Source organism: Sapajus apella, unplaced genomic scaffold (genome assembly GCF_009761245.1).
Source record: "Sapajus apella isolate SASKATOON/1434 unplaced genomic scaffold, GSC_monkey_1.0 scaffold11, whole genome shotgun sequence".
NCBI lineage: Eukaryota > Metazoa > Chordata > Mammalia > Primates > Cebidae > Sapajus > Sapajus apella.
Genome location: NW_022436951.1, coordinates 29,063,170 through 29,088,527, shown reverse-complemented (window position 1 = coordinate 29,088,527; position 25,358 = coordinate 29,063,170). Strand labels below are relative to the sequence as shown.

The following is a 25,358-nucleotide window of genomic DNA, read 5'->3' as shown; positions in this document are numbered from 1 at the left end:
TATATATATATGAAGATGTGTAAAGAAAAAAGAAGGTGAAGAATCTAAATCTAGGGAAATGAACACCAGTAAAGGGTGGCTTGATAATTTTAGAAAGAGGCTTGGCTTAAAAAATGTTAACAGGAGAAGCAGCTTCTACCAACCAAGAGGAAGAAGATGAGTTCCCCTATGTCATTAAGAAAATCATTGAGAAGAAAGACTATCCGCTTGGACAGGTTTTTGATGCACACAAAAGTGTCCCATTACAGAAAAGAAAATGACATGAGGGACATTTATTAGGAAGAAAGAGAAGTGAACACAAAGATTTAATGGAAGAAGGGGTTGGCTCACTCTGCTGTTTTGTGCAAGTGCAGTGCGGTTTATGATCAGGACTGCCCATATCTATAAAGCTGCTAACTCTTGAGCTTTCATGGGAAAAGATAAACATCAGCTGCTAGTCATTTGGTTGAAAAACAAGGAGGCCTGGACAATAAAATCTCTTTTTCTGGATTGGTTCCATTGAACTCAGGACATACCTTGCCAAAAAGCGACTTCCTTTTTAAGGTGTTTTGTTTTTGTTTTTTTTACTGGACAACGCTCCTGGCCACTCAGAACCCCATGAATTCCACATCAAAGGCACTGTAGTGGTCTAATTATACAATGTGTCCAATTCAGCCTCTAGATCAGTGATCTTAAAGAACTTTATGGCTTATACACATTACAGTACTCTATGGAAAGAATTGTGAATGCTATGGAGGAGAATCTTCGTAGCGGGAACATCATGAAAGTCTGGGAGGATTATACTACTGAAGATGCCATCATTGTTATAGAAGAAAGGTGTGAAAGCCATCAAGCCCCAAATAGTAAATTCCTGCTGTTGAAAACTGTTCAGATATTGTGCATGACTTGACAGAATTTGCTATGAGTCAATCAAATACATTATGAAAGAGATCGTGGACAAGGCAGAAAGGTGGGGGTGAAGGGTTTTGAAATGCGGATCTTGAGTCAATTCAAAAGTTAATGGACACCACACCAGAGACATTAACAGAAGGCAACTGGCTGGAGATAAGTGCTTCAGAACCACTGCCAGATGATGAAGACGGAGGCAGAGGAAACTGTGGCAGAAAACGAATTGTCTTTAGACAATCTGGTGGAAGAGTAATGATTATTCAAGACTGCTTCTGGCCTCTTTTATGACATGGCCCCTTCTATGATATGGGCACTGAAACTAAAAGCAAATGGTGGGAGAAGGATTGGTATCATCCAGAAACATTTTGAGAGAAATGAAAAGGTCAGACAGAAATTACAACATACTTCCACACTGTCACACTGAGTATGGCTGCCTCTCCTGCCTGCCCTTCTGTGTCTTCTACCTCTGCTACCCATGAGAAAGTAAGATCAGCCCCTCCTCTCCCTCCCCCTTCTTAGCCTACTCAACACGAAGACAATGAGGATGAAGACCTTTATGATTATCCACTTCCACTTAATAAATAATAAATATATTTTCTCTCCTTATGGTTTTTAAAATAACATTTCCTTTTCTCTAGCTTACTTTACTGTAGTAATAATTTACAATACATAAAACACACAAAACGTGTTCATTTACTATGTTAATAGTAAGTTTTCTGATCAGCAGTGGTCTATTAATCATTAGCTTTGGGGAGAGACAAACGTTATACATGGATCTTCCACAGTGCAGTGCATCAGCGACCCTCACTCTCATGTTGTTCAACAGTCAAATATATTTTCCATAATTCATATTCTTTTAAATTTTAAAAATCCATTTCAACTAAAAAAATGACATTATATTTTTCTCTGTCCTCAATGAACAGTTGAAGTGATGTAAGGAGAATGATAAATAACTGAGAAAACAATTATACAGCTGACGTGAACACTGAGCACGTCTTCTCCTATCCGTGCTTTCCAACTGCTTTATGAGCTCCAGGGATGTGGTCAACCCTTTCAGCCTCTTTCCCTGGAGAAGGATGAGAACGAGTAACAGGACTGTCGGTTTCTAGGCTGTACTCCATCCAGTTCAATCTAGCAAGATTCTGAATACACTTTTGTTTGAAGGAAAATTTGAATCCCACCTCCCCAAAAGTGTAAGGTTGTTATCCTCTACAGATCTGGCAGAGCCTGTGACAAATGGAATTGGCTCCATCTCTGTGACTCTGAAAATAAATGCCATTTTTATTCCATTCTGTTGGCTTGTTTCCCATAAATTTAAAAAGACATAACAGCAACTTGCTTATTGTTTCGATTTTATAACCTTGAAAGTGTTTTTAATCTGGGGAAAAGTAAACCTTTATTAACAAGTTGTCACTTTCACAGCAGATAATTCTAAGCTACAGGATTTCATTAAGAAAAGAAAACATCCCCTTCCAATAATTTGGAGTACTGGAAATGTTACTTGTTTAGCCTGTTAATTTGTAATTTTCTAAAGGTATTGCATTTAAGGATTTTACTTGTTTACATTACATAATGTTTTGAAGGTTATTTATCTGAAGTTAATGTTCACCTGTATCTGTTCATTGGAGGAGGAAAAAAGCAAATGATATCTTTCAACTTAATGTGGTAAGACAAATAGGATCACTTACAATAGAAATAAGAAAAACAGGTTGAGAAACACAAATAAATGATGTATCAGAAGTGTAACTTCAAATAAACAAGTCAATTAATTCTGATTTTGATATAAGGTACTGGTGATCTAAGGAAAGCCTCCTTTATTTCAATCTTTTTATTGTTTTTTCTACTCTAACCAGAGCTCAATTAGAACAGACGTCTCTTAGCTCAAAGGTAACACGATTCATTGATGTTTTGCACCTGCATTACAATTGCCCCGACTAGATGAAAAAAAGTGCTAAAGTCAGTTGTTCCAGAATGGTATTAATTTAAAGAAACAAAGCTTGTTCTTTCTTCTCGTGGAAGGAGAATACCTCCCAGAATGGCTGAAATCCACTCCTATCATCAAACACAATTTCAGATACCAATGCAGCAGCTTCTGATAATGCTCCCTATCCCAGAATTGTGAAAAATGAGATTAAAATGATAGAATTTGATCCTGAACAAGTGTCTGTATCCCAAGACACAGTTGATAACAGGAGAGAACTGCAGTCTCACTCCACGGTGTAAAAGAAATTTAATCCAACATGCTGTTTCAGAGAGCACTTTTTGAAAATCATAAACTGATATTTTTATTTCTTTCCATTGTGAAGCAGATACCTGGTCAGTCATTTCACATGATGTACCAGGGAAAGAGAGCAAATTCCCTCTTGAAGCTGTGTATGGCATGCTGAGCAGAAGAGAGCCTGGCGTCAGGGAGAAACCCACAGTGGCAGGAACAGCAGGCATGCAAACCCATCTTTTACATCAATGTTCCTTGACAAAGTTAGGTGAGTTTGGAAGAAAAACAGAAACATTAGGAAGTGATAGCCCAAGAATCCCTTGTTCCCTTCAGCCCACTCCCATTCACACATGTACATTTTCTACCTTCTACCAACCCAAGACAGGTAAAGGAAAATTAAACTGGCCTTAAGCCTGATCTAATATGGCAGAAAGAGCACTTCATTTGGCTCCCAAGAATTTCCTATGGGCCCCATGCGGCGATGACCATTTCCAAGAGCGTCCCTCCACCAATCTCATGAAAGGACCACGAGGTGGCAGATGGTGCTGATTGGCAAGCTCACCAGCAAGGTTGCTGAAGCTGGATTTCAGCAATCTTGTAGTTAGGGCAGCAAGGCCAGAATTAGGAATAGTTTCCAGGTCAGGAATGTCAACTACTCCCTTGGAGAGAGACAGATGACAAAAGAAAACCTGTCTGAAATGGACTGAATAAATTAATGGAATGGCCTGAGTTTATTGATCTAGATACCTTTTCTGCTCTGCACATAGGAGAATAAACGGGATTACAAATAGGTAATCGGGCACATGCAGTTACAATCTTTGTATGTGTGATTATAGTGAGTACACTGTGCAATGCTTTTCAAAGCTCTGCTGGCTGATAATCTTCTAGAAAATAAAATTTTAAATTCTAGACAATCTGTGTGCCACTTGAGGATGTGACAGAGACAGTAGAGAGATATTAAAACAATTCAAATTACTAATAAAATATAAATTTTGTGAATAAGGGGCTTGATTTCTAATACTTTGGTTTCCACAAACCTGTTTTGTGAACCAACTCTGGCAACTTATAAGACTGCTACTATTTTTTATAACAGAAAAAGGTCAGATCTATGATATAGTTTTTAAATAAAACTGAAGAAAAGGGTTCTTTGTGGAATCTCAGTGTTCTTAATAGACTTTTGGTTGGTAGTTCTTTTAATCATGTCTATGGAAGAACACAATGGGATAATTCTTTTGTCAAAAAAAAAAGCTGTGACTGTGTAAAAGTAAAAATCACAAATGAAGAAATATTCAAAAGTTGTTTTTTGTTTTTTTCTGAAGATAAACTCTAGTTTCTGTATGTTCATGTAGAAGTATAATTTTAAGCCTATTGTTGATTCAGGGAAATATGTATATATACTTATATACATTCACATAGATATGTTTATATAACTATGTATACATATATGTGAACAGTGTATATTTTATATGTGTATATATATATTTCTGGGTTTTTCACTTAATTCTTTAGAAGATAGAATGACTATTTTTTAACAAGTAATGACATTTATATGAGGATCCCGGTACCAGATGTTGGGCTTACACGTGTTACCTTTCCTGAAAAGTAATACAAACAAGTAATCCTTTCCTCCCTGCCCAGAATCCTTTATATGTAACAGCTCAGACTTACAAGTGGTAATTTTAGCATATTTGGAGAATATATAAATAAAACTTAGTTATAAGGACTGTGGACCCTACTTAAGTGCATGTGTGTGTGTATGTTGCAGGGAGAGGTGTTATAGGGATTTGACAGCCATAAATAGGGATCAGATTGTAAATACCAAACATAACAGTTTACTTTCTCCATTTCTCACTGGTCTTGACCTTTCTAAACTGTTGCACAAACATAAAGATTGAATGCTTAAAAGAATAATATATTTTACTACAGTATAGCAGTAAACAAAAGGAAAAATAGATTGGGAAATTGAACCATGATCTATTAAGCTATGCCTCTTTGTATAGAAAAATCTTTTCAGTGTAACTAATTAAAGCTTAGTGTTTTGAATTAGAAGAGCAGCTCAGCAAATGCAAATGTGCACAAAATCATAATGACTTGAAGTAAATGGTAAAATGCTGCTTCTGTCTATTGCTCTCCTCTCTCTGGGTTTTAAATCTGCTTGAAACTAACCATACATGTTATGTATGGTTATATTTTATATTTGTTATGAAAAATTAGAGGGAGCCCAAAATACAACATCAATAAACAAAGGCAGGGTGAATAAAAATTAAAAAATATTTTACTGTTTTTAGTGGTTTGTAATATACTCTTATAAGAACTCCATTCTTATGTTCAAGCTCTGAAGATAAATAAAAGCATGTTAATTTCAAATTTTACATCTTGTTTCATTTGTTTTTTCAAATGTAAGTTGAGCAGGCAGTGATAGTGTGAAACACAGAATTTAGTATAAAAGGCATTGCATTTAAAACATGATGTTGATAATTCTACTAGCTACTGGCCCTTGTGATAAGATATAATCTGTGCTTTCATGTTTTCAGCATTAACAGGAACAATAATATATGAAATAAGTGCTAAAATTATTCATGGATATAAAGTACAAGAAAAACATTCTCAAAAAGTAGCTACTCCAGATTGAAAATTACAGCTGTGGGCTATTTTTGTCATTTACCTTTACCTTGTAATGGAGAAGTGAATATCACCTTTTCTCTGCATTGGAATTCTTGCAGAGTTAAAAAATAACAGATGTTGGTGAGGATGCAGAGGAAAGGGAATGCTTACACACTATTGGAGGAAACATAAATTAGTATAACCTGTATGGAAAACAGTATGCAGATTTCTCAAATAACTAAAAGTAGAACTACTATTAGATCCAAGAATACCACTACTGTGTATCTACCCAAGAGAAAATAAGTCATTGTATCAGAAAGATACATACTCTTTTTTAAAAATATTTTGTTGCATTTTAGGTTTTGGGGTACATATGAAGAACATGCATGATTATTGCATAGGTACATAAATAGCAATATGATTTGCTGCCTTCCTCCCCATCACCTATATCTGACATTTCTCCACGTTATCCCTCCCCAACTACTCACCCTCTGCTGTCCCTCCCCTAGTTCCCCCCTACAGATCTCAGTATGTGATGCTTCCCTCCCTGTGTCCATGTGTTCTCATTGTTCAACACCCACCTATGAATGAGAACGTGTGGTGTTTGAATTTCTGTTCTTGTCTCAGTTTGCTGAGAATGATGGTTTCCAGATTGATCCATATCCCTACAAAGGACATGAACTCATTGTTTTTATGGCTGCATAGTATTCCATGGTGTATATGTGCCACATTTTCCCTGTCCAGTCTATTATTGATGGGAATTTGGGTTGGTTCCAAGTCTTTGCTATTGTAAACAGTGCTGCAATGAACATTCATGTGCATGTGTCTTTATAACAGAGTGATTTATAATCCTTTAGCTATATGCCCAGTAATGGGATTGCTGGGACAAATGGAATTTCTATCTCTAGGTCCTTGAGTACATTTATCATGTACAGTGCTATTCCCAATACCAAAGATAGGAAATCAATCAAAATGTTCATCAGTGGATTATTGGATAAGAAAATGCTTATACACACACACACACACATACACACACACACACACACACAATGGGATAATATTCAGCCATGAAAAGAATGAAATCATATTCTTTGCTTACCATGGATGGAATTGCATGCCATTATCTTAAGTGAAACAACTCAAAAACAGAAAGTCAAATACTGCATGTTCTCACTTACAAATAGGAGGTAAACAATGTGCACACATGGACATAGTGTAGGATGAGAGACATTGGGGACTGAAAGGGTGGGAGGGGTGTGAGGGATGAGAAATTACTTAATGGATACAGCGTACATTATTCCAGTTATGGTTACACTTAAATGCCAGAATTGACAATACAATATATTCACTTAACAAAAATTATACCACTTAAATTAACACCCTCCAAAAAATCTGAAGATCTGATTTACTGCTTAAATTGGTCTTGGATTGGTCTGGGCTACATTCTCTCTCTCTCTCTCTCTCTCGCTCTCTCGCTCTCTCTCAACCTATACACACCTAGGTAGCCAGTACCTCCACGTCAACAAAATAAATTGCCATCGCCCCAGATCCAGAACCTGCGCACCTTTCCAGGCACATCCTTGAGAATAATAACCATAAAGATGCCTAAAGACAAGAATCAGTTTAGCCTATTTTTATTTCTGGCAACTCATCATTCAACATTATATTTGTGATACTCATCCATGTGTTTGCTGATAGATGCAGAAAATTCAATACTGTTGTAATCCATTCACTAAATATGTTAAAACTTCTATATTTATTCTTCCCTGAAGGGCCGCTTGGGCAATTTCTCGATTTTGTCTAATAAGAATAGGGCTTCTACTACATTGAAGCACATGGGTGTTTGTGAACATGTATCTGTTGGATATTTTCCTAGCTTGGTTGAATTACTTGATTACATAATATTCATAACATGAGATTTCACAAATGATTTTACAAATTAACTATTTCAATTTACAATTCAACCATGACTATATGAGAGGGCCAAAGACTACAGTTTTTGCCAACATTGGCATTTTTCATGGTTTTCATTTTAGCCATTATGATTAAAGTTTATTGTAGTGTCAATTTGTAGTTCTTGATGATTTGTAAAACTGAGCAATCTTTCATGATTTATGACTTACTTGGATGTCTTCTTCTTGGCAATGTATATTCAAGTTCTAATTGCCTATTTGCTGTTGTTTTGGCTGTCTTTTTTTCTTAACATTATATAGTCTGTGCATGAGGTTTTGATTCTTCTTATTGTAGTTAGGTATCTGTATTAGAAATATTATATTCTACTCTGAGGACCACCATTTTAATCTCTTCATAGTATACTTTGATATTGAATTTCTTATTTGTAACACATTGTAAAATATGTCAGATTTATTATGTTTTCTTAGTGCTTAGTGTTTTTGTGCACTTATATATCTGTCTATTCTAACAAATATTTTACTATTATTCTTAAAATTAGGCAAGAGTGTCCAAAAACAAACTAGATTAAAAAGAAGTTCTGCCATATTTGAAACTATATCTTGTCTAAAATCTCACTCTGTTAACTATTGCAACTGTTTTTAAAAATTAAAGTCTATTTTGTAAGACCTTCAGCTTAAATCTTATTTTTTTCAATTGTATTGCCTATTCTTACCTCTCTACTCTTTCAGGTAAATTTCAGAATAAGTTTATCTGTTTCTACGAAAAAACGTGGTATTTTGATTTGGACAATGTGGAATCTATAGATTTCTTTAGGAAGAATGGACATCCTTATAATATCTAGTTTTCTAACCCATCAAAATGTTATATTCTTCCATTTACTTAAGTATTCTGTAATTTGTCTCAATAATGTTTATAATTATCATCTTAAATTATTGATTTTGTGCTCATATTTAAATAGATTTATTTTAAATATTTCATATTTTTTGGACATGTTTACGGAGACAAATTTAACCCGCCATATACTTTATCTATTTAAAGTATATGATTATTACAATCACACATTGTGAATTGTGCAGCCACTACCACAATCAAATTTAGAATATTTCATTATTTCAAAATAAAACCCTGTACCTACTAGCGGCTACTTTAAAGCTTTAGACGACTACTAGTCTACTTACAGTTTCTGTAGATATACATATTCTATATGAGATATACACACACACACATATATATATATATATATATATATATATATATATATGTGATCAGTAATATACAATCTTTTGTGACTGGCTTCTTTTACTTGAGCATAAGATTAATCCACTGAGGTCCAGACATAGGTTTCTGGCCTCCGTTGTGAAGCACCCAGGAACATGACAGCCATGAGATGCCCAAAGCAAGCCGGTGGTCCTACATTTTGTTTCTGAAGAATACTTCCTGTGTCCTCTGGCAGAAATGTTTCAGCCCCATCCCCAGTAGCCAGAATGACATCTAGAACTTCAATTTCATAAGACAAGAAGCAAATATACAAGTGAGTAATTGAGTGATGGTGAGTAGGTCTAATTCCCTTTCTACATCATGGATCCTGAAGCTATTGGCAGCACAGAACCAAATATTAGCTGTTTGGTCACTACTCCCCATAGGGTAGAGCTCCAAATATTGTAAGATTTGTCTCAAACTGTCATCTTAGGTTACCTTTAAATAAATCTTTCCATCATTCTCTATGCTGGGCTCTTTCCACTGGACACTCATGCACTGACATTCACATCTCCCTAGTTAAGATTTGTCCCAGAAAGTATGAAATCCCCGAACCTCTGACTTATGCTTTGAAAAGAAATCCAGCTATCTGTAGTTTTTGAGAGAGCTCCAGGGCAGGACAACAGAGCTGTCCATGCTCTGCTTAGTGTGGGATACTACCAAGTGCACAGAATTGTCCAAGAAAGCTGCCCTGACAACAGGTGGGCATACGGCATGGTGCATCAAAGGTGGATTTTATTGTACATATATTATTGTGTTTCCTTCCTTGATTGCAAGCTCCATGAACTGAAATTTTCTTTATCATGTTCAATACTTGACCTACCAAGGACTATGAGTATTGGCAAATGGTAGATCCTCAATTAAGGGATACTGGATGTATGATTGAATTGATTTATTTATTTTGTGAGTAAGCATGGGACTTCCTTTGGTATATTAATTATATGAAACATAACATTAAGATCATTAAAGGATAGTTTACTCTCTTCTTAAGGTAAATATTAGCACTTCCTCCAGGCAGGAGTTAATGACCATGTGGTGATTTTCACTGTTTATTCCAGATGACATTTTTTCATCCTGTCAAAACATTAGATTGTAGATAAGAATCTGATGAAATGAAGGCTAAGCATGGGACATGATGTTGATTCACTCAGAATCAATTTACCTTCTTCCTAAAGGGGACGTTATGTTTCATGGCAATGACCGATGATCGAAACATTTAATATGATATAGTCATCAAACTAACATATTTTATCAATAATAAAATTTATGGTAAACGCATATAACATCCAATGACATTCTGGAAAAGTAGCAATTGTTTTTGCTTTAAAAATATAATATTTAGATGTTTTCCTCATAATCAATTAGTAGAGTGTTTAAATAAACTTATTCATATCCCTAACTATAGATATTGGAGCTTTATGATATTTACTATGTCTGGACATTAAGATATGATTATAGACTGAAAGCTGTGTTATCTCATAATGTAACCTGCATTTTAAACCAAAATTTACAGTTATCAAGCTATTACCTATAAAAGTGTTTAGTCTAGATACTCAAATTTATACCTAAATTTGTTACAAGTTAAAAAAAAACCATGAAATAAAATTTTTTACCAATACACAATTTTTGAAGAATGATTATAATAGATGCTGTCTCCTCAGAAAAAAATACTGAAATATGTAAATCACAATTACATTGGATTTGATCCTTAATTTTATATCATTAATATGCCAAATACTCTCATTTCATTAAATCCTAAATTTAAATATTTAATAAATGTACTGTCTAAATGTTTTACTATTGGCCTGTATTTTTCAGCTCTTTGATAAGCATATTGAATTGCGCCTTTGAGACTTATGTGTGTAATGTCACCAAAGACACTAATTTATTCCATTTTAATTAAGGAATAGAAAGTTCAGCTACAGTACCAAGCGAGTGGAACATATGATGTGAAAATGGATTAGCCGCATCTTATCTTGAAATGGCACTGAACTTATATTCAGGCTTACAAACACCTTTACTTGCTCACAAATATGAACCAGATACATTTATCTTATTTGACAACAAGGGAGAATGAAATACAGCAATCATTGTAATGTGCATGCAGCATCTGTTGCTTCTGTGCCTAGAAACACAACCTTCTCTCTTCAAGAAATACACTCACAGGCGTTTAGAATTTTAGATATTGATTAGCCTCAGTATAACCCTTTCTCACCTTTCATTAACAGTTATTTGATCTTAAATCATATGCTGCTATTACTTACCTAGGAATGAACAGTAAATTGTTTCTGGGTAATATTACTCATTTTTAAGCATATAATTTTATATATAACCTTTGGAAGACAGGATTAGAGAATTGGAATTTCTGGCTGAAAGGCTTATGCATTTATAATTTCTATGCAAATCTCCTGATTGTCGTAGAAAAAAAGACTATATATACAGACAGCAATACTGTATGAGATTTTAATTTCTCTGAAACTTTGCTGACACTGGGCATTGTTGAGCCCATTTAGATATTTGTAATATGATGGGCTCAAAATGTCATTTAAAATCTTTTTAATCCCTTTGACTAATGATAAGCATTAGTACATTTTACATACATACTGGTCGTTGTTTACACGACCAGTTTTAATTGAAACCTCACTTATTTTTTTTAGTGTTGTTATATATTTAACACATTTTAATTGAAATCTCACTTATTTTTTTCTAGCGTTGTTATATATTTAAAAGTATAGCATGCTAACTTTTTTCTACTGGAAAAAGGTGTATCTCCATCTATTTTTCAACTTAAGGATCTATTTTCCTTTAATGGCTGCGTTAGTCATTCTTCACTCACGTATTTACTGCACCACACTCCAAATACAACAAAAACAAAAAAAAAGAAAATAATGTTTAAGAAAAATTAAAGACATACTTCGATTTTAACATCCCCTCCTCCTTTGCCAGCTATTTATTTTCTTTCTCTTTTTTTTTTTTTTTTTTTTTTGAGACAGAGTCTGTCACCCCAACTAGAGTGCAGTGGCATGACCTTGGCTCACTGCAACTCCTGACTCCCGGGTTCAAGCAATTCTCCTGTCTCAGCCTTCTGAGTAGCGGAGATTACCGGCTCCTGCCACTGCACTCAGCTAATTTTTGTATTTTTAGTAGAGTTGGGGTTTCACCATCTTGGCCAGGCTGGTCTCAAACTCCTGACCTTGTGATCCACCCACCTCGGACTCCCAGCATCCTGGGAACACAGGGGTTCACCGTGCCTGGCCTGCTATTTCTTAATTCACGCCCTTCTCATCATTGCCCATACCCTCTCTTGCACCTCTGACCTCTCTTGCTGTCATCTAAAATCAGGAACTATAAGCTTTTCTCCCTAAATACTCTTCCCTCCTTCTTATTTCCAGTGAAATTATCAAGAAATGCTTTTGACAGGCAAGGAATTTCAATGTTTTAGCCAATGTAGTACAGAAAGAATCATATTAATAAAAAAGTGGTCATTTAGTTCTTCTGGTGTTTTTTTTTTTTTTCCTGAAATTTTTAACATGACCTGACAACTTCTAAAGAAAACTTACAGAGAATTCCTAACTTAATCGTACTGCATAACTTAGAAGGGTCTGAATAGCAAGGCTGGACACCAGAGCAGCTGGCAGATACTTTTGTTTCCTTCAACACAATTAGTTGCTGCTCTTGGCATGTGCACCCACAGAAGTCCGGTAGCCACGTGGTGGGTTGTAATTCCACCTCATATTTGGCCTACATACATAGGCAAGGCAGATATCAGTTGACAACTCATTCTCCATAACAAAAACTTTCCAGATTGAACTAAAACCACTGTTTGCTTACTGTCTACAGAAACGTTTTTAGAGAGGGGATTGAGGGAAAATGACAAAATAATTTTTCCTAGGGAGTGGAAAAGCCAAATAAAACACATTCTCTGTGGTATTTATTATGATCGTTTGACACTATTTTGAGTTGTTTCTTAGGTATGTGGTATGATCACACACTTCTACCTGCATCGAAGCTGGCTACTAAGATGCTACTTATTGGTTAATGAACTGTGGGCAGTAGTGTCATGTGTTGTTTCCAGGAAGAACCTTAGGGCATCTGCATGGCTTTCCACAGTAATGAGGGAAGGATATGATGAGATGGCTTCTCCATCAGCCTGGATCCTTGAGAGGTTGTGATAAGCAGCGTCCATTAACAATTAGCACCAGGCATGTGGTATTGGCATGACATATGTCTCATCATTAACTACTCAGAGGATTTTGGAATAAGTTTTGACCAACATATTCCCTTTCTTAAATGTTAACTGAAGCAAGTGAGGACAAAGTTGAGTTAACTAAGATATGTGAACATCAAGAATGGGTGACAGAGGGAGGCCCCATCTCAAAAACCAACAACAGCAAATAATAATAATAATATGGAGGTATGGCATAAGAAATAGAAAAAGTGACACAATAAAAGATAAAAGGTATAATTTAGCCTTAAAAGAGGATTTAGTAGATTATATATCATACTTGGAGATAATCATAGCATCTTTTCTGCTCTCCCAAATGACAGCAAAATGTCCAATTCTAAGATGTTAAAATTAGAGACTATATTACCTAATCTCCCTTCCTCTTTGGCTTCTGATCATCCAGGGGCAGCATGATCAAGACACTTCTTTCTTCTCTGCTTTCTCTAGCACTGTGTTATACCTGGAATGTATTCCTTTATGAAAAGCAGTTCTCTAGTAGAGAGGACATTTGACAATGTCTAGAGACTCTTAGATTGTCACAGCTAGGATGCTACTGAAATCTAGTAAGAAGACTCTAAGGATGTTGATAAATATTTTATGATATACAAAGTAGCTGCCCTCCCAAAACACCACACACACACACACACACACACACACACACACACACACAGAGGGAGAGAGAGAGAGAGAAGGAGGGAGAATTATCCAACCCTAATAGAATAGTGCCGTGATTGAGAACCTCTGATCAACGACCACAAGTCCTTGTCAGGGGTTCCTTGTCCATGCTACAGCTCACGCTGAGCTCTACCTCCTCGAACTTTTAAGCTTGTTACAGGTAGTCATGTCTTCCAACTAATACTGGTCTCTGTGTGCCTCAGTATCCTTCTTTGTTTCCTAAAGGCTAATTATATCTTCATATGTAATCCATTTATCAAAGTCTGTTTAACCCTTCATTGCTTTTGCCATATTTGCTTGGATCCTGAATTATTAGAGTAATTGCCAACAGAAAATGAACGCTTAAGAAGGCTTTCTCAAATTGGGTTGCTCATATATTTGGTTAGATGACTAACTGCAAGTAAATGAGAAACTGCTAATCCTGGATTTTTTGCTGCATGTGTAGATCCCAGTATTGGGAGGCCATATCCCTGAGGTAGGTTTTAGTCATGGGCAATTTTGGCATGCAGAATGATTTTCAGATGTGCTAACTATTTCGGCTATAATGGAGAGTTACAGTATGAGACCAAACTAAGATATTTGACCATCCAAGTCAAAGCCTAGATGGGCAATGAGATATTCAGTAAGGTGCCTTAGAAATAATTCCTTAGTTTATATACCTGCTGAACAGACATGACTGAAGTTCAAGCTCAAAATTTGGTTTCCATAGTTAACATTCTAGTAGGACATATGATCTTCCTAAGATTTTTTTGGGCTGAATTTCAGACCATTGTTCAAAGGCTGGGAACATGAGTTGTGAGAGTGGCATATTTAAGCAGACCAAGAAATTTGATTGTGAAATATGAAATACCAATCTAACTTTCTGGAAGATGGAAGCAGATCTTTTTTTATATCTTTGGCAACTAGTCTCTTTATGCATAAAAATCCGTAGATGACCTCACATGGGGCAGGTACCTCCATAGTGATGCCTATTCTCAGCACAAGCTGCCACCATATTGTATCTAAAGCCCTAAATGAGTCTAATGCCAGAATGGCCCAGAACAGCATTTTCAAGTTCTATTCAAGTTTTGAAGAAACAAGATAAACACAAAAAGAATTTTAGAATAATGATAAATTTTGCTAGTAGGACTCCAGTTACATTTGGGAATACGTTATAAAAGTGTTAAACCTAGGTATGCTAATTATAAAGTTGGAACTAATTAATTTATAAGTGTGTATTCACTCAGGATTTCAAATTTAATGTTTTAAGTCAAATTCTTGGGAGTATCTTTAATACATGTCTTCATTTTTAAATTGATACCTTGGATTTCATCATGGTTTAAAAACAATGAGGTTGAGATGCTGGAAAATTCACTGGCATACTATTTATAGTTTGCAGAACTCTGTGAACTCTCCAGTCTTTCTCCTACTCCCAAGTCTATTCACCTCCTTTCACTTCCCTGCTCTCCAGTAGGCTGATCCTCATTGTGTGCTAAGCCGTACTCTGACCAAATTTCCCAGGGGTAGATTTGTAAAGAAGGTCCATTACTTTACATGGCATTGAGAATCGTGCTAGCAAGAGATCTTTCAAAAAGATTGAGAATCTTTTTTGAAAAACTCTGCAGTGGCTACCTTTTATAATATGGAAAGAATGACGTGACTATATGGTAGCCGTATTTTATATTAATTTATATTCCCTTTCAGGAAGAGTATCAGTGGGAATCAAAGTTACAACTTAATTTTGGGATGATATTTTGTTGAATATATTTTATCTTGTGATGATTTGGTTAATGTCAGAGCTTTGTGTCTCTCTTCTGTGGGTCAAGATCTGCTTTATAAAATAAAATACGACAACAAAAACTAAATGAACAAAGAGAGAACTCTGCAAACTATCCTGTCTTCCTCCTCTTCCCACATCTATTTACCTCCTTTTGCTTTCCTGCTCCCCTGGCATGTCATCCACGTGAACATAATTCTGCAGGTTCAGTTGCCCTGTGGCTTCTGGTAGGCTCTAGCCAAGGAGAGGCATCAGCCAGAGGGTGGAAAGTCCTATACTACACTCTGAAACAGAGCAAAGTATTCTTTATCAAAGATAAATTTGAGAATGAGAAATATGCACATCATTTAAACACAAATCCAAGGTAAAACCAGCCAATTTTTTAAAGGAAACAAATAACCTAATTTCTAAAAATTTTTAATTTGTCTTGGAAACTAAAAGGCTATTACTATACTTCAGTCTATTTACTTTTGAGGATGTTGCAAAAGAAAACATTATATATGGGAAATGTTGTAGTTTCAAATAATCTCACTATTTAAAAAAAAAAGAGCAATGTTTATCATAGCAAAGACCTGGAACCAACCCAAATGCCCATCCATGATAGACTGGACAGGGAAGATGTGGCACACATACACCATGGAATACTATGCAGCCATAAAAAATGATGAGTTTGTGTTCTTTGTTGGGATATGGATGAATCTGGAAACCACCATTCTCAGCAAACTGACACAAGAGAAAATCAAACATTGCATGTTCTCTCTCATAGGTGGGTGTTAAACAATAAGAACACGTGGACACAGGGAGGGAAGCATCACACACTGGGGTCTGTTTGAGGGGCTTGAGGAGGGACAGCAGGGGTTAGGGATATTGGAGAGGGATAACAAGAGAAGAAATGACAGATATAGGTGATGAGGGGATGGAGGCAGCAAACCACATTGCCATGTATGTACCTATGCAATTATATAATTATATATATATATATATAATATATATTATTTTTATATATATAATATATATATAATATATAATATTATATAATATATATATAATATAATATATATATATATAATTAAGTTAAAAAAGAGAAATAAAAATCAACAGAATAGTAATTTAGAATCAAATTATTGCAAAAGGGAAAATCAGTAAAAAGGATTAATTAGAAAACCTCAGTAACATGAGCCAGAAAAAGTAATACATGAACATATTATTTGCAATGTTGAAATTATGCTTCTAATTGAATATAAAATAGAAAAAAAGTAAAAATACAAATTAGAAAATTATAAAATGACAAAAATGTATTTGATATATATTTATTTAATATTTATTACCAGACCTAAAATTAACTGTAAACAGTTTCAAATGTCCATCAACTTGTTGATGTATAAATATTCTGGTATGTCTATATAATGGATATAAATCAGCAATATAATAAAATGTATTAGTGCTACATGCAACAAAGATGTATTTTTAAAATATGGTATTAAGAAAAAGAAGTCAAGCTCAAAAGATACAGTAACAAACACATTCATCTATCTATATAGCATTTTGGAAGAAGTAAAACTATAGGAACATAAAGTAAACATCTGGCAGCTGCTAAGGATGAGAATTGTATACAAAGAAGGCACAAAATAACATGATAGGCAATGAAAGTTTTCTATAACTTGAGTATAATTATAGCTATAAAGCTATACATTTGTCAAAAGCATACATCTAAAATTGATTTTAATGAAGTAAACAATATCTCCACCTACCTGACTTTAAAAATTGGTTTCAAAATGTTAATATAGGTTTAACTCAATAATGATAGAATAAATAAAACATTTCCAAATACCTATTTCCAAAAATAGGCACAGTGCAAAAAACAGTCTTGAGTAGAAATCATTTCCAAATGTTAGGGGAAAGTTATATAAATCCATATGGAGCAAATACAGTATTTTCTGAAAGACCATCAGTAGATAATAGCTAGTGTCTAACCTATAGGAAGGGAGAAACCAGTTTTTGCTCACATTTAGCAACAATTACCTAGCATAGATTTGATAAGCTATAGAATATATATTTAGTTGTTAAATATATAAATAAATGTTAATCAAAATGATAATATTTTTCAAAGTCTAATTTAAGTAACCTATACACCAATAGAGATAACTATAGATTTGAAAGATGTTACAAACAGAAAACAAAGCAAGAAGGCAAGATTAGAGAAAAAAGAGTAAAAAGAAATGAAAAAGGCTCCAAGAAATATGGGATTATATGAAAAAGCCAAATCTATGTTTGATCGGTGTACCTGAAAGTGATGGGGAGAATGAAACCAAGTTGCAAAATGCTCTTCAGGCAATTATCCAGGAAAGCTTCTCTAACCTAGCAACGCAGGCCAACATTCAAATTCAGGAAATACAGAGAACACCATAAAGATACTCCTTGCAATCCCAAGACACATAATCATCAGATTCACCAGGGTTGAAATGAAAGAAAAAATACTAAGGGCAGTCAGAAAGAAAGGTCAGGTTACCCACAAAGAGAAGTCCATTATACACACAGTGAATCTTTTGGCAGAAACCCTATAAGCCAGAAGAGAATGGGAGCCAATATTCAATATCCATAAAGAATTTTCAAACCAGAATTTCATATCCAGCCAAACTAAGCTTCATAAGTGAAGAAGAAGTAAAATCCTTTACAGACAAGCAACTGTTGAGAGGTTTTGTCACCACCAGGCCTGCCTTACAAGAGCTCTTCAAGGAAGCATTAAAGATGGAAAGAAACAACCAGTACCAGCCACCACAAAAACACACCAAATTGTAAAGGCCATTGACACTATGAAGAAACTGCATCAACTAATGGGCAAAACAACCAGCTAGCATCAAAATGGCAGGATCAAATTCACACATAATAATATTAACTTTAAATGTAAGTGGGTTAATGACCCAATCAAAAGACACAGACTGGAAAATTGAATAAAGTGTCAAGACCCATCAGTGTGCTGTATTCAGGAGACTCATCTCAGGTGCAAAGATACACATAGGCTCACAATAAAAGAATGGAGGAAGATTTACCAAGCAAATGGAGAGAAAGAAAAGAAAAGAAAAAAAAAAGCAGGGTTTGAAATCCTAGTCTCTGATAAAATCAACAAAGATCAAAAGAGACAAAGAAGGGCATTACATGATGATAAAGGGAACAATGCAACAAGAAGAGCTAATATCCTAAATATACACGCACCCAATACAGGTGCACCCACATACATAAAGTCAAGTTCTTAATGACCTACAAAGAGACTTAGACTACCACATAATAATAGCGGAAGACTTTAACAGCCCACTGTCAATATTAGACACATCAATGAAACAGAAAATCAACAAGTATATCTAGGACTTGAACTCAAATCTAGACCAAGCTGACCTAATAGACATCTACAGAGCTCTCCACTGCAAATCCACAGAATATACACTCTTCTCAGTGCCATATCATACTTATCCTAAAATCAACCACATAATTGGAAGTAAAACAGTCCTCAGCAAATGCAAAAGAATAAAAATCATAACAAACAGTCTCTCATACAACAGTGCCATCAAATTAGAACTCAGGACTAAGAAACTCATTCAAAATCACACAACTATATGGAAACTAAGCAACCTGCTCCTGAATGACTATTGGATAAACAATGAGATGAAGGCAGAAATAAAGATTTTTTTGAAGCCAATGAGAACAAGGACATGGCGTACCACAATCTCTGGGTCACAGATAAAGCAGTGTGTAGAGGGAACTTTATAGCACTAAATGCCCACAACACAAATGAGGAGAGATCTAAAAATAGACATCCTAACATAACAATTAAAAGAATAGAGGAGCAAGATCAAACAAATTCAAAAGCTAGGAAAAGACACGAAATAACTGAGATCAGAGCAGAACTAAAGAATACAGAGACACAAAAACCCTTCAAAAAATTAATGAATCCAGGAGCCGTTGTTTTGAAAAGATCAACAAAATAGACACACCGCTAGCCAGACTAATAAGGAAGAAAAGAGAGAAGAATAAAATAGGCGCAATAACAAAATGATAATGGTGATATCGCCACCAATCCCACAGAAATACAAACTAACATCAGAGAAACATCTCTATGTACATAAACCAGTAAATCTAGAAGAAATGGATACATTCCAGGACACTTACACTCTTCCAAGACTATACCAGGAAGAAGTTGAATTTCTGAATACACGAATAACAAAGTCTGAAATTGAGGCAGCAACTAATTGCCTACCAAACAAAAAAAGTCCAGGACCAGATGGGTTCACAGCCGAATTCTATCAGATGTACTTACACCTCCCAAGACTACACCAGGAAGAAGTTGAATTTCTGAATAGACCAATAATAAGGTCTGAAATTGAGGCAGCAACTAATTGCCTACCAAACAAAAAAAGCCCAGGACCAGATGGGTTCATAGCTGAATGCTATGAGACATACAAAGAGAAGCTGGTACCATTCCTTCTGAAACTATTCCAAACAATACAAAAAACAGAATCCTCCCTACCTCATTTTATGAGACCAACATCATCCTGATAGCAAAAACCTGACACACAACTAAAAAAGAAAATTTCAGGCCAATATCCATGATGAACATTGATGCAAAAGTCTTTAATAAAATACTGTCAAGCCTAAACTAATAGCATATCAAAAGGCTTATCTATCATGATCAGGTCAGCTTGAACACTGAGATGCAAGGCTGTTTCAACATATGCAAATCTATAAACATAATCCATCACAAAAACAGAACCAAAGACAAAAACCACGATTATCTCAATAGAAGCAGAGAAGGCCTTTGACAAAATTCAACAGCCCTTTATGCTAAAAACTCTCAATAAACTAGGTATCGATGGAATGTATCTCAAAATAACGAAAGCTATTTAGGAAAAACACACAGCCAATATCATACTGAATAGGCAAAAACTGGAAGAATTCCCCTTGAAAACTGGCACAAGACAAGGATGCCCTCTCTCACCACTCCTATTCAACACAGTATTGGAAGTTCTGGCCAGGGCCATCAGGCAAGAGAAATCAATATAGGATATTTGAATAGGAAGAGACAACATCAAATTGTTCCTGTTTGCAGATGACATGATTGTATCTTTAGAAAATCCCATAGTCTCAGCCCCAAATCTGCTTAAGATGATAAGGAACTTCAGCAAGGTCTCAGCATACAAAATCAATGTGCAAATATCCCAAGCATTTCAATATGCCAATAACAGACAGAGAGCCAAATCATGAGAGAATTCCCATTCACAATTACGACAAATAGAATAAAATATCTAGAAATACAACTAACAAAGAACATGAAGGACCTCTTCAAGGAGAACTACAAACCACTGCTCAAGGAAATCAGAGAGGACACAAACAGATGAAAAAAATTCCATACTCATGGTTAGGAATAATCAATATTGTGAAAATGGCCATATTGCCCAAAGTAATTTACAGATTCAATGCTATCCCCATCAAGCTACCACTGACTTTTTTCACAGAATTGGAAAAAACCACCTTAAACTTCAAATGGAACCAAAAAAGAGCTCACATAGCCAAGACAATCCTAAGGAAAAGAAAAGGAAAAAAAAAAAAAAAAAGCTGAAGGCATCATGCTATGTGACTTCAAACTATACTACAAGGCTACAGTAATCAAAACAGCATGTTACTGGTACAAAAACAGAGATATAGGCCAATGGAAAAAGACAGAGGTCTTAGAAATAATGCCACATACCTACAACCATCTGATTTTGACAACCCTGACAAAAACAAGCAATGTGGGAAGGATTCTCTATTTAATACATGGTATTGCGAAAACTGGCTAGCCATATGCAGAAAGCTGAAACTGGATCGCTTCCTTACATCTTATACAAAAATAACTCCAGATGGATTAAAGATAATACCTAACACCATAAAAACCCTAGAAGAAAAGCTAGGCAATACTATTCAGGACACAGGCATGGGCAAGCACTTCATGACTAAAACACCAATAGCAATGGCAGCAAAAGCCAAAATAGACAAATGGGATCTAACTAAACTTACGAGCTTCTGCACAGTAAAAGAAACTATCATTAGAATGAACTGACAACCAAAAGAATGGGAAAGAATTTCTGCAATCTACCCATCTGACAAAGAAATAATATCCAGAATCTACAAAAAGAAAAAGAAATTTACTTGAGAAAAACAAACAACATCATCATAAAGTGGGCAAAGAATATGAACAGACACTTTTCAAAAGAAGACATTTATGTAGCCAAAAAACATGTAAAAGAAACTCATCATCACTGGTCATTAGAGAAATGCAAATCAAAACCACAATGAGATACCATCTCAAGCCAGTTAGAATGGCAATTATTAAAAAGCCAGGACACAATAGATTGCTGATTGATTTGGCTAGGAATTCCACAATTATGTTAAATAAAAGTGCTGAGAGTGGGTATCCTTGTCTTATTCTAATTCTCAAAGAGAATGATTCACCTTTTGCCTATTTAGAATCATGCTGGCTGTGGGTTTGTCATAGATGACTGTTACTATTTATGGTATGTTCCTTTAATTGACTAGTCTGTTGAGGGTTTTTATCATAAAGGGATGTTGGATTCTATTGAAACCTTATTCCACATCTATTCAGATGATCCTCTGTTTTTGTTTTTTTTTTCTTTATGTGGTGAATCACATTTATTGTTTTCATATGTTGAACCAGCCTTTCATCTGGGGAATAAAGCTTACTTGATTATGGTATATTAACTTTATGATGTGCTGCTGGACTTGATTTGCTAGGATTTTGTTGCAGATTTCTGTATCTATGTTCATAAGGGAAATTGGTCTTAAGCTTTCTTTTTGTGTTGTGTCTCTGTCAGGTTTTGGTATCAGGCTGATGCTAGCTTCATAGTATTAGCTAGGAAGGATACTCTCCTCCTTAACTTTTTGGAATAGTTTCAGTGGGATTGGTAACAGTTTTTCTTTATATCTTTGAGATACATCAGCTGTTAATCCATCTGGTCTATGGCTTTTTTTGGTTGGTACCTCCTTATTACTGGTTCAATTTCACAAGTTAATATTGGTTTATTCAGGTTTTTAATATATATCTGATTTAATCTTGAGATTTATTTTTTCGGAAAACCAACACTCAGTTTGACTTAACTTTTATATGGATTTTTGCATCTCAATTTCATTAAGTTATTCTCTAATTTTAATTCTTTCTTTCTTTTTTCCTACTTTGGGTTGCTATGTTGTTGATTTTCTGTTTTTCGTTTTTGTATTTCCTTTAAGTGTAAACATAGGTTGTTAATTTGAGGTCTTCCTAATTTCATAATAAAGGTGTTTAGGGCTATAAACTTCCCTCTTAACACTTTTTTAACTGCATCCCAGATATTTTGGTAGTTTGTGTGCCCATTTTAATTAATTTCAATTTTTTTTTTAATTTATGCTTTAATTTTGATTCTGACTCAGGAGTTATTAAGGAGGAAATTACCTAATTTTCATGTATTTGTGAAGTGTTGAGAGGCATTCTTGGTATCAATTTCTATTTTTATGGCACTATGATCAAAGTGTGTGGTAGGTATAATTTCAATTATTCTTTTTGATTTATCTCTACAAACAGAACTACAAAACACTGATGAAAAAATTTGAATATAACACAAATGACACAAATAAATGGAAAAGCATTCCATGCTCATGGATTGGAAGAATCAATATCACCAACATAGCCATACTGCTCAAAGCAATTTACAGATTCAATAATATTTTTATAAAACTATCAACAATCCAACATTTGGTTCTATTTCTGTAAAACCAAAAAAAGATACCAAGTAATCAAAGCAATCCTAAGCAAAAAGAGCAAGTCAGAAACATCACATTATTCAACTTAAAACTATACTATAAAGTTACAGTGAACAAAACAGTATGGAACTGGCACAAAAAACAGACACATAGACAAATGGAACAGAATATTATAATACTCAGAAATAAAGCTGCACACCTACAATTATCTAATCCTCAACAAGGCTAACAGAAACAAGCAATGGGGAAGGGACTCCCTATTCAGTAAATGTTGCTGGAATAACTGGCTAGCCATTTGCAGAAGTATGAAGCTGGACCCCTACCTTTCACCAAGTACAAAAATGACCTCAACATTTAAATGGATTAAAGATTCAAATGTAAGAATTCAAACTATAAAAATGCTGGAATACAGCCTAGAATTTATTCTTATTGACATTGGCCTTGGCAAATAATTTTTGGCTAATTCCCGAAAGCAATTGCAACAAAAAGAAAAATAGACACATGGGACCCAGTTAAACTAAAGAGCTTCTGAACCACAAAGAAGCTATAGACAGAACAGATGACCTACAGAAAGGAAGAAGATATTTGCAAATTATGCATGCAACAAATGCCTAATATCCAGAACATATAGGAACTTTAAACATATCAGCAAGCAAAAAATAAATAGCCCTATTTTAAAAATTGGCAAAAGACATAAATGGACACTTCTCAAAAGAAGACATATAAGCAGACATACAGACATACAAGGCAGCTAAAAAACAAGAAAAAAGTGCTAAACATTACGAATCATCAGAAAAATGCAAATCAAAACCACAATGAGATACCATCTCACAGCAGACAGAAAAGGCTGTTATTTTAAAACTCAAGAAAAACGGATGCTGAAAAGCTTCCAGAGAAAAGGGAATGCTCATACGCTGTTGATGGAAATGTTAATTAAGTCCAGACACTGCGGAAAACAGCATGGAGATTTCTCAAATAACGTAAAACACACATACCATTCAAACCAGGAATCTCATTACTGAATATGCACCCAAAAGAAAAATAAGTCATACTACCAAAAAAACACATGCATTTTTATGTTGATTGCTGCACTGTTCACAAAAGTAAAGACATAGAATCAACCCAGCCATCCATCAATAGTAGACTAGATAAAGAAAATGTGATACAGATACAAAACAGAATACCATGCAGCCATAAAAATGAATGAATCATATCCTTCACAGCAACATGGATGGAGATGCACAGGAGGCCATGATCCTAAGCAAATCAATGCAGGAACAAAAAAACCACAACCTGCATGTTCTCACTTATAAGTGGGAGATAAACACTGAACACACATGGGCATAAATATGGGAACAATAGATACTACGGACTTCAAGAAGTTGAGTGGTGGTAAGTTAAAAAAACTCCTATTGTTACTATGCTCACTACCTGGATGGCATTTTCTGTACTCCAAACCTCAGCATCATGCAATATTCCTATATATAAAATCTGCATGCATATGTCAGTATCACAATAAAAGTGGAAACAAAAAAACGTGACTCAAATAAATAAATAAATAAACCGGACAAGAATTAGACTTACTGAAATATCAACTCATCTCTATTTAAACTACCTGCTTCCTAGAGGGGAAAGTAAATCTTCTCTTAGAAAAATTTACATTATGTGCAGCTTCTACATTTTATACATCTCTCATATGTCTGGCATTCAACCAAAAAATATGAGACACAACAACAGGTCAAGAGAAAATGACCAGTAATCCAAAGAGAAATAATAATAAAAGTTAAGACAGATACACATACGATCCAACAAATACATCAGGAGATAAAATATTCCAAAATAGTCATGGTAAATTTTAAAAAATCTAGATATAGAAAACAGAGAAAAAATTTAAAAAAAAATAGGTGAAAATGTGGAGAATATAAATAATTAGAAATATAAAACATTGGGAGGAGAATCAAAGATGGCCGTTTAGGAACAGCTCAGGATTGCAGCTCCCAGTGAAAGTGCAGCGGGTGAGTGGATGCCTCATTTTTATT

At 34.9% G+C, this 25,358-nt stretch overlaps 1 long non-coding RNA gene across 1 annotated transcript in view; it reads left to right on the top strand.

The window, feature by feature from the left end:
- Positions 1-3,242, top strand: part of LOC116552181 — a 12,650-nt gene extending 9,408 nt beyond the window's left edge. Inside the window, exons 2-3 of the long non-coding RNA XR_004269263.1 lie at positions 950-962; positions 3,231-3,242. This is a non-coding gene — a long non-coding RNA (uncharacterized LOC116552181). The remainder of the gene's footprint in view (positions 1-949; positions 963-3,230) is intronic.
- Positions 3,243-25,358: the final 22,116 nt, after the last annotated feature.